General features: G+C 38.4%; 1 long non-coding RNA gene across 1 annotated transcript; it reads left to right on the plus strand.

Annotated features, from left to right (window-relative positions):
- Positions 1-1,350: 1,350 nt before the first annotated feature.
- On the plus strand, positions 1,351-2,488 carry LOC136258455 (uncharacterized). Its single transcript, XR_010702791.1, has 2 exons — positions 1,351-2,086; positions 2,333-2,488. It is a non-coding gene; the product is annotated as an uncharacterized lncRNA (long non-coding RNA).
- Positions 2,489-10,542: the final 8,054 nt, after the last annotated feature.

The following is a 10,542-nucleotide window of genomic DNA, read 5'->3' on the forward strand; positions in this document are numbered from 1 at the left end:
ATATACCTCCGGAGGTATATATTATCTATGGATTAACAGAAAATTTGGACGATGGATGCTTGATTACCAATAATCATGAGGTTCAATCGTAGCTACTACACATCAAATTTATATACACATTAATTCAAGGATCTCTGATGGACAAGCAATTATTAAATATATTGCTAATTGTAAAAGTCCATTAGGATACTCTCCACCTTTTCAAAGATACTTTCTGTAACAACTTTAAACAGGCTGTAGGACCAGGTGTCCTACAGACCTTCAGTACTTGTGCTGTAAAGCTTTAATAAATAAATAAATAAATAAAATATTGTGTGTATGCTTATACCTTTGTCTATACAATATTACAAATCATAGAAACTCCTGGATGTAGATATGCACAAGTGTACAAATATATGTAGTATAAATCCATACTATGTAATTGCACTATTTATTTACTGCATCTAGTTTTAGCTGCAGGGTAAATTATTGGGTGTTTTGATGTACAGTATATACATAACGTGGCCCGGTTTTTATGCCATACAATTCTTCCTTGTTTGTCTACTTCCGAATCAGCTCATCTTTTTATACAGTGTTAACAGAAAAAATGACTTTGAATGATTGATGACTAAGGCCAACAATATAAACTAGCACCCCCGGCACAACTCAGTAATCAGTAGGGACCCGCCGATTATGCTGGCATAATAATGAACATAATAGGTGCCTGAAAGCATTGAGCATAATGCTAGCATAATAGGCAGAACACTTATGCATTACCATAAATTCTTGGTTATCAAAATACATATATATCACAGAAAAAGATCGATATACTCTAATAGAACAATCAGAGAATAGTCAGACAGCTGACTGTTCTATTAGAGTATATCGATCTTTTCTGTGACATGCATTTTGACAAGCAAGGATTTAGAGTCTGTGCTTCAGCAACTTGCTATTTACTATAAAGTGCAAATTTACTAGGAAACATGGGAATTGAGGTATAGATGTCGAGCATAATTTGAGCATAATAGGTAAACATTGAGCGTTAATTTAAGCATAATAGGCAAAATTTTGAGCAGTGCAGCATAGTATATAATAGGTAAAATAATAGGTGGGGTCTATTCTACGGAACGGAACGGAACGGAACGGAACGGAATGATGGACTAAACTGCGGAACGGAATGCTTTCTCAGATTGAAGCTTGCAGCTTACCATTGCTGTGCAAGTTATCAGTGGCACTTCCAGCAGGTAATCAAACGTACCCCAAGAAAGATAAAACGAATTTAAGGGTGCTCTGTACAGTTACGCGTATGGCTTCTGAGGTTAGCACAGCTGGAGTTTACTAATGGAGTTTACTAACACGCAACAACGACCTGAAACAAACCTCTGAACTGCTCTGAACACGATGTCGAAGTTTGCTCAAGCCGATATTAAGCCCTGCGCTTAAAGATAGTCTGAAATTAAATTCATTTTGTGTTTAATTAAAAGCGCATGCACTTTCGTTTCGCATGTGTAAACAAGACAAGACACAAGCTTTAAGCCTGTAAAGACACTATGTTACTTGGAATTCATGGTTTGGTTAATTGCTGCAATTAGTTTGACGGCTGATCTTCAGTTTTACAGGTGACAGCTCGTGACAGGTAGGCTTCGTGGCGGCCACGTTGTATTTAATCAGCTGGCAAGAAACTGGCTACTACAAATCTTTGTTTGCTTAAACTGTAGCTAACCGACAACTTCGCTGTCACAGGCGCTCAAACTGGCAGACTGGCGCTTTGTAAATTATCTCAGGGTAGTAATGGTGGCTCGAGCACACGTTTAGAGGTTTGTTTAAGGCTGTTGTTACGTGTTATATTCTTTGTAGCAGTGATTTAGTGAGTTTCTATGGCAAAAAAATGTTTTCAGGGGAGTTCCTTCCAGTCCGTTTGTGAGTCCGTTTTCCCAGTCCGTTCCGTGTTTTAGTCATGTCCAATGGGTTCCCATGGTCACCAGTAATTATCTAATTAGTCTGTGGCTTGTTTATCGCGTGGCGCGCCCAACAAGAAAATGTCTTTTATGATGAAATAACCTGCCACAAACGAAGAAAGAAGAGCGATATACATGAAGGAAGCGAAGTAAGTATTGTATCTTCTTCATCGTGGTCTAATGAATATAGCGATCCGTAATTTACCGACTATCTTCCGGTTACGCAATTAAGAAACAATAACTGTGGCTACAGAACAGCTGCGGGCGCCTCAGTTTCTACACCTTGATACTAAAATTAGAACTAGTTCGTCATTTTAGACCCGATAGGCATGAAAATTTCAGATGGGCAAGCATGGTATTTATGCATTAAAAGAGCGTTTGTCGTTTTTTGATAGCTCCTTCTGGCGAAGAATGGCGTGGAGGTAAAGAAGACTGATTAGTGCCAGCACAAAAGCGGAAGAAGAGTATCTGATGACTGAGAAGCCAGAGAACAAAAATAGAAACGCACGTTTGTTTGTACAGTTTTCAATAATGTATTTTTAAAGAATCAAGTCTCTAGGGCATAAACTGTGGGACTAGTTCTAGTTTGAAGCGAAAATTTATAAGTCACCTTCTACAGTGAGTTAAGACATGGGATTTGAACTAAAATGTGCAGTAGTGATAGATTATTGCAAATAAAAAGAGTTTAGCAGAATAGTTCAATCCATTCGTAAGTTATAGGAGAAAATCAAGACACACGGTAGTGTGTTGTGCGGCCCAAGAAGCCGGCGCGCCACACCGTGAGTATATTGACAGGAAGAACGAAAACGTCATTTTCACACCTTTGTATCTCGGTGATCACTTATCTGATTGGAACCAAATTTGCTACACAGTTGCCCGCCAGCCAAGGGAGTCTACATTCCAAATTTGAAGGAAATCGCTCCAGCCATTTCCGAGATACGAGCTGCCAAAGTTTCGTTTTTTTTTCTTCGTTTTTTTTTTCTTCGTTTTTTTTTTTCTTCTTCGTCTTTTCGCACACTTGCAAAAATTGCTATAACAAGCAAACGCGTACTCCGATCGCCTTGAAATTTGGCACACAGAAAGGGAGTCCAAAGGCGAATCCTAGCATCACATTTGGTACAAATCCGATGAATGGTTCAGGAGTTATGACCGATTATTCGCGTAAAACAAGATCGATTTGTTGTCACGCCTACAGGGTAAACTGCTTCATGGAATGAGTTGAAAATTGCTATATAGATGGAGTAACCATCGTAGGAGTGCCTGTTGGTGGTTTGAAAGGAATCGAGATAAAGACCACGGAGATATGACACAAAACCCAACCTGTGTCACAATTACGCGATCGATTTTTATGAATAAAAAAGTATTAGTTTTCACGCCTACTAGGCAAACCGCTTAGAGCAATGAGCTGAAAATCGGTGTATAGCTGGAATAATCTTCATAGAAAGTCCTTGCAGTAGTACAGAAGAATCGGATTACAAACCACTGAGTTGATTCGAAAGCCAACTCCGTGTAGCAAATGCGAGATCGAGATACTCTAATAGAACAGTCACCCTAATAGAGCATTCGGCTAATTTATTTACTCCATTATAGAATTTTATTACATCACAAGTTATTCTGTAGGGAGTTCAGCTGCAAACAGTTAATCTTATAGACAGTTCAGCAAGAAGACAGTCACCATGTGGAGAGTTAAGCAAATATATCACTATAGATATTCAGAACATTACAAGTCACACTGAAGAAAGTTCAGCTATAAAAAGTCATGCACTGTGTAGAGAATTCAGCTACAATTAAGTCACTCTCTAGAGAATTCAGTTACACAGAATTCAGCTACACACAAGTCACTGTGGAGAGAGTTCAGCTACAAACAAATTACCCTTTAGAGTGATCAGCTACAAACAAAACACTTTGCAGGGTGTTCAACTGCAACAAATCAACCTTTAGAGCGATCAGCAATGAACAAATCAACACAAATCTACCTGTAGAGAGATCAGCTACAAACAAATCACCCTGTAGAGAGATCAGCTAGAAACTACACACAATGTAAGGAGTTCAGCTACAAACAAATTACCCTGTAGAGAGATCAGCTACAAACTAGACACAAAGTAAGGAGTTCAGCTACAAGTAAATTACCCTGTAGAGAGTTCATCTACAAACGAATCAACCTGTAGAACAATCAGCTAGAAACAAATCACCCTGAAGAGAGGTCAGCTACAAAAATTACCCTGTAGAGAGATCAGCTAGAAATAAATCACCCTGAAGAGAGGTCAGCTACAAAAAAATCACCCTGTAGAGAGATCGGCTACAAACAAATCAGCCTGCAGAGAGTTCAGCTAAAACAAATCAACCTGCAGAGAGATCAGCTACAAACAAATCACCTTATAGAGAGTTCAGCTACAAACAAATTACCCTATAGAGAGATCGGCTACAAACAAATCAACCTGCAGAGAGATCAGCTACACGCAAATCAACTTGTAGAGAGATCAACTACAAACAAATCACCCTGTACAGAGATCAGCTAGAAACTAGACACAATGTAAGGAGTTCAGCTACAAATAAATCACCTTTTAGACAGTTCAGCTACAAATAAATTACCTTGTAGAGAGATCGGCTACAAACAAATCAACCTGCAGAGAGATCAGCTACACACAATTCAACTTGTAGAGAGATCAGCTACAAACAAATCACCCTGTAGAGAGATCAGCTAGAAACTAGACACAATGTAAGGAGTTCAGCTACAAGCAAATCACCGTGTAGAGAGTTCAGCTACAAACAAACCAACCTGTAGAGCAATCAGCTAGAAACAAATCACCCTGAAGAGAGGTCAGCTACAAAAAATCACCCTGTAGAGATATCAGCTAGAAACAAATCACCCTGAAGAGAGGTCAGCTACAAAAAAATCACCCTGTAGAGAGATCAGCTAGAAACAAATCACCCTGAAGAGAGGTCAGCTACAAACAAAACACTTTGCAGAGAATTCAGCTACAAACAAATCAGCTTGTAGAGAGATCAGTTACACACAAATCAACCTGTAGAGAGATAAGCTAGAAACAAATCACCCTGTAGAGAGTAGCTACAAGCAAAACACCCTGTAGAGAGTTCAGCAACAAAGAAACCACCATGTAGAGAGTTCAGCTGCAAACAAATCACCTTATAGAGAGTTCAGCTACAAACAAATCACCCTGTAGAGAGATAAGCTAGAAACTAGACGCAATGTAAGCAGTTCAGCTACAAGCAAATCACCCTTTAGTGAGTTCAGCTACAAACAAATCAACCTGCAGTGAGATCACCTACAAAAAAGCACCTTGTGCAGAGTTCAGCTACAAACAAATTACCCTGTAGAGAGATCGGCTACAAACAAATCAACCAGTAGAATGATCAGCTACACACAAATCAACTTGTAGAGAGATCAGCTACAAACAAATCACCCTGTAGAAAGATCAGCTAGAAACTAGACACAATGTAAGGAGTTCAGCTACAAGTAATTCACCCTGTAGAGAGTTCAGCTAAAACAAATCAACCTGCAGAGAGATCAGCTACAAATAAATCACTTTACAGACAGTTCAGCTACAAACAAATTACCTTGTAGAGAGATCGGCTGCAAATTAATCAACCTGCAGAGAGATCAGCTACACACAAATCAACTTGTAGAGAGATCAGCTACAAACAAATCACCCTGTAGAAAGATCAGCTAGAAACTAGACACAATGTAAGGAGTTCAGCTACAAGTAATTCACCCTGTAGAGAGTTCAGCTAAAACAAATCAACCTGCAGAGAGATCAGCTACAAATAAATCACTTTACAGACAGTTCAGCTACAAACAAATTACCTTGTAGAGAGATCGGCTGCAAATTAATCAACCTGCAGAGAGATCAGCTACACACAAATCAACTTGTAGAGAGATCAGCTACAAACAAATCATCCTGTAGAGAGATCAGCTAGAAACTAGATACAATGCAAGGAGTTCAGCTACAAACAAAATCACCCTTTAGTGAGTTCAGCTACAAACAAATCAACCTGCAGTGAGATCACCCACAAAAACGCACTTGTACAGAGTTCAGTTACAAACAAATCACCCTGTAGAGAGATCAGGTAGAAGAATTCACCTTGTAGAGAGTTCAGCAACAAAGAAACCACCATGTAGAGAGTTCAGCTGCAAACAAATCACCCAGTAGAAAGATCAGCTAGAAGAAGTTACCTTGTAGAGAGTTTAGTTACAAAGAAACCATCATATAGAGAGTTCAGCTACAAAGAAATTACCCCGTAGAGAGTTCAGCTAGAAGAAGTCACCTTGTAAAGAGTTCAGCTAAAAAGAAACCATCATGTACAGAGTTCAGCTACAAAGAAACCACCTGTACAGAATTCAACTACAAACAAATTACCCTGTATAGAGATCAGCTAGAAGAAGTTACCTTGTAGATAGTTCAGCTACAACAATTCACCCTGTAGAAAGATCAGCTAGAAGAAGTCACCTTGTAGAGTGTTCAGTTACAAAGAAACCATCATGTAGAGAGTTCAGCTGCAAACAAATCACTCTGTAGAGAGTTCAGCTACAAAGAAACCGCCATGTAGAGAGTTCAGCCTCATACAAACCACCTTGTAGAGAATTCAACTACAACAAATAACCCTGTAGAGAAGAAGTTACCTTGTAGAGAGTTCAGCTACAAAGAAACCACCATGTAGAGAGTTTAGCTGCAAACAAATCACCTGTAGAGAGTTCAGCTAGAAACAAATCACCCCGTAGAGAGATCAGCTGGACGAAGTCACCTTGTAGAGAGTTCAGCTGCAAAGAAACCATCATGTAGAGAGTTCAGCTGCAAACAAATCACCCTGCAGAGATTTCAGCTACAAAAAAATATCACCCTGTAGAGAGTTCAGCTAGACGAAGTCACCTTATAGAGAGTTCAGCTACAAAGAAACCATCATGTAGAGAGTTCGGCTACAAAGACACCACCATGTAGAGAGTTTAGCTGCAAACAAATCACCTGTAGAGAGTTCAGCTAGAAACAAAATACCCTGTAGAGAGACCAGCTAGAAGAGGTTACCTTGTAGAGAGTTCAACTACAAAGAAACCATCCTGTATATAGTTCAGCTACATTTCAAGTCACCCAGTAGAGAGATCAGCTGCAAAAAAATATCCTGTGGGGAATAATGGGCATGTAATAAATATATGTATATAATTTGTATAATTACTAATAAAATCAAAAATAATTGAAGTACTAAAATTCTTCTTTAAGTTCTTTTCTTCTTCCTGTAGTAAAGAAAAAAACACATGGGTTAAAAAAGCCCCAAAGCCAGCCATAGGCCGGCTTTGCAGTATACAAATACAAAAAGAAGTGATATCTAATCAAAAACAGCCAAGCTGTAAAAAAAGGTGCGGCTCCCAAAAAGGCCATGGTGAAAAAAGATGTGAAATCCAAGGTGGAGGCCAAGAAATGGCTGTGATGGTAGGTTAATGGTTACATTTTAATAACGACATTTCAGGTGAATTTTGTGCCGCTTGGTCTTGGCACCAAATTCACCTGAATTGTTGTTATTAAAATGTAACCATTAACCTACCATCACAGCCATTTCTTGGCCGCCACCTTGGATTTCACATCTTTTTTCACCATGGCCTTTTTGGGGGCCGCACCTTTTTTTACAGCTTGGCTGTTTTTGATTAGATATAATTTACGGGAAGCTATACGCGCAACTGTACAGAGCACCCTTAAGGATCGATTGTGGGTTCTTGTTGGTTGTCATTAGTAACGAAGTACTAATTGTGGGAATAGCTGACTCAGTGTGTTCATCTTCGGATATATCAAGTAGGGAACTTAATGCATGACTTGTTTTTACTAGTATGTGAGTTATTTTTACTTACTTTGACTTTAGAATATACAGTCTGAGGCCCAGCCTTTCTAATCGGCATAAATCAGTATGTGTATAGCTACACTACAAAGGAAACAAGTATGGTGACAAGCTCAGTCTAAGCAGAATCTAAAGGAATTTTGATCAGTGTGTGAGGAGCAAACATTCAGATACCTCAAGGAGGCTATATTGTGTGAACATCAATGATTCATTAACAGAGTAGTGGACTATTGTCAGATATCTCAGCCTGAGTAGTGAGTTGAGTATGGATGGGGTCTATTTTACAGAATGGAGTGTTTTCTGAATCAACTTGCAGCTTGGCTAGCTGCTATCATTGCTGAAATTGCATTTTATCAGTGGAACCTCCAGGAAAATGGAATAGGATAATTATAAAACATTAATTAAATGATTGTTCTACTACCTGATAAATTAAGCAGGTCTCTTCAATTCATTTATTGCATGACCAAGGCAAGTTTTGTTACTACAATACAGTAGCCAATTGGATGTCAGTTGTTTCTGCTTATCTTGACAAGATAAATAGTTTAGAAGACCACTCAATTTCTTCAGTTTCAGAGGATTATATCCACAGAGAAATTAACTAGAAAGTTACTGGTGACATGAAAAGGCTAGGTGATCATGACTTTATTCAGTCTAATAAACAGAATATATGGTTGATTGAGTGAGGTATCACTTTCAGAATGTTCAGACAACCAGTGATGAGATGCATGGATTCATCGAATTTTTGTTGCGGTTGGAGACATTAAATATCCAAAAGCAAACTGACTGTATAATATTAATTCACTTTCTTTGTATTTTCTCAATTTTGAGCCTGTATACAAATAATTGAATTTTTCCTAGTCAATAGAAATCCTAGAATAAGATGGGAGAGAAACTTATCTTTGTTTACCTATACTGTACAACCAAGAGTTCATAATATTTGTATGGGGGAGAGTGTCTAACTCTCAGTACAGCCTGTACAAACACCCTGTGTAAAGTTCACCTTTCATCAAATCAACACCTTTACTGGGGGATAGAAAACTGTTGATTAGTGTTGCTGAAGGTAAAGCCTTTGTTCTGAAATAAGGCCGAGGTGTTACTTTAAGCAGGGTGTTTGGTGAATGCATTCAAGTTAGACACTCTCCACCTTATTATGAACTCTTGGTACAACTTCAAAGGAAAATGAAGAAAACATACAGATAAATCAATAAAATCACCACAATAAGGTGAATTACAGACTAGTGAGATCTTGGTTAATTAACGACAGTGGTTGGAGATTAAGTGTGGTAACTTCTTGCTCTTGAATATGTTGCAAAGTGGAAGTACAAATCAAAATGGGATATCAATTTCATTATGAAAAATTTGTATACATAAATAATCTAACATTACTATTTCATTTGTCCTCCACTTAAATATGCTACAACAATACTAGTGTCAGTACATTGGCATTGGCAGTGAGTCTACCTTGAAATCTCAACTCTAGAGTAGATCCAACACAGGACAGCCCGCACTGTAACAAATACATGTGATCCCACTGTAATTTCATGGACCAGCTGGACTGGGAATCACTTGAAAATATACGAAAAAATTTAACCTGTTTTGTTTGAAGTGAAGCATGTGAAATGTTACACTTAAGAAATCCTAGGATTCTAAGGTGGTATGTAATTAATGTGAGTGTTCCATTTCAGGTCTGACTAGATACATTGAAATTACACACACATCCTGGTCCAAATCACGTTTTCCTGGTGGCTACGGGCATGGTTTCACATGCGGCTTATAATTGAGATTTGGCTGATCTTGGAGTTTTGGCATTTAGCCTGATTCAAGGCTAGCAGTCAGACAAATCCTTGAATTGTGCAACAGATAAAATCAGCTCACTATTGAATACGGCATTAGTCCACTGCACCACCTGTTAATATATAAATAACTCCATGCATACACTTCAGTGATGTTTGCAGAATATACCCTCCTTGCGGTCTGCCAAAATATTTGCTCCTCACACACTGCACAAAATTCTTCAAGTTTTAATTCAGCTGGCTCTTTCCTGTTACCAGTGTCTTCCTGCTTGCTTTATTTGTACACTGACTTATGACTTGAAAGGCCAGCCCAGACTGTTTTCTAAAGTCTAAATAAGAAAAACAGCTCACATAAAGTTCCCTTCCGTAGATGAACCATGGATGAACATCACTGATACAGCTCATCCCACAATTAATACTTCGTTACTAATGACAACCAACAAAAACCCACAATCGATCCGTTAATTCTTTATCTAATCAAAAACAGCCAAGCTGTAAAAAAAGGTGCGGCCCCCAAAAAGGCCATGGTGAAAAAAGATGTGAAATCCAAGGTGGCAGCCAAGAAATGGCTGTGATGGTAGGTTAATGGTTAAATTTTAATAACGACATTTCAGGTGAATTTGGTGCCAAGACCAAGCGGCACAAAATTCACCTGAATTGTCGTTATTAAAATGTAACCATTAACCTACCATCACAGCCATTTCTTGGCCGCCACCTTGGATTTCACATCTTTTTTCACCATGGCCTTTTTGGGGGCTGCACCTTTTTTTACAGCTTGGCTGTTTTTGATTAGATATCACTTCTTTTTGTATTTGTATACTGCAAAGCCGGCCTATGGCTGGCTTTGGGGCTTTTTTAACACATGTGTTGTTTTCTTTATTACAGGAAGAAGAAAAGAACTTAAAGAAGAATTTTAGTACTTCAATTATTTTTGATTTTATTAAATTTTAGTAATTATACAAATTATA

This window comes from Dysidea avara, chromosome 6 (assembly GCF_963678975.1).
Source record: "Dysidea avara chromosome 6, odDysAvar1.4, whole genome shotgun sequence".
Classification (NCBI taxonomy): Eukaryota; Metazoa; Porifera; class Demospongiae; order Dictyoceratida; family Dysideidae; genus Dysidea; species Dysidea avara.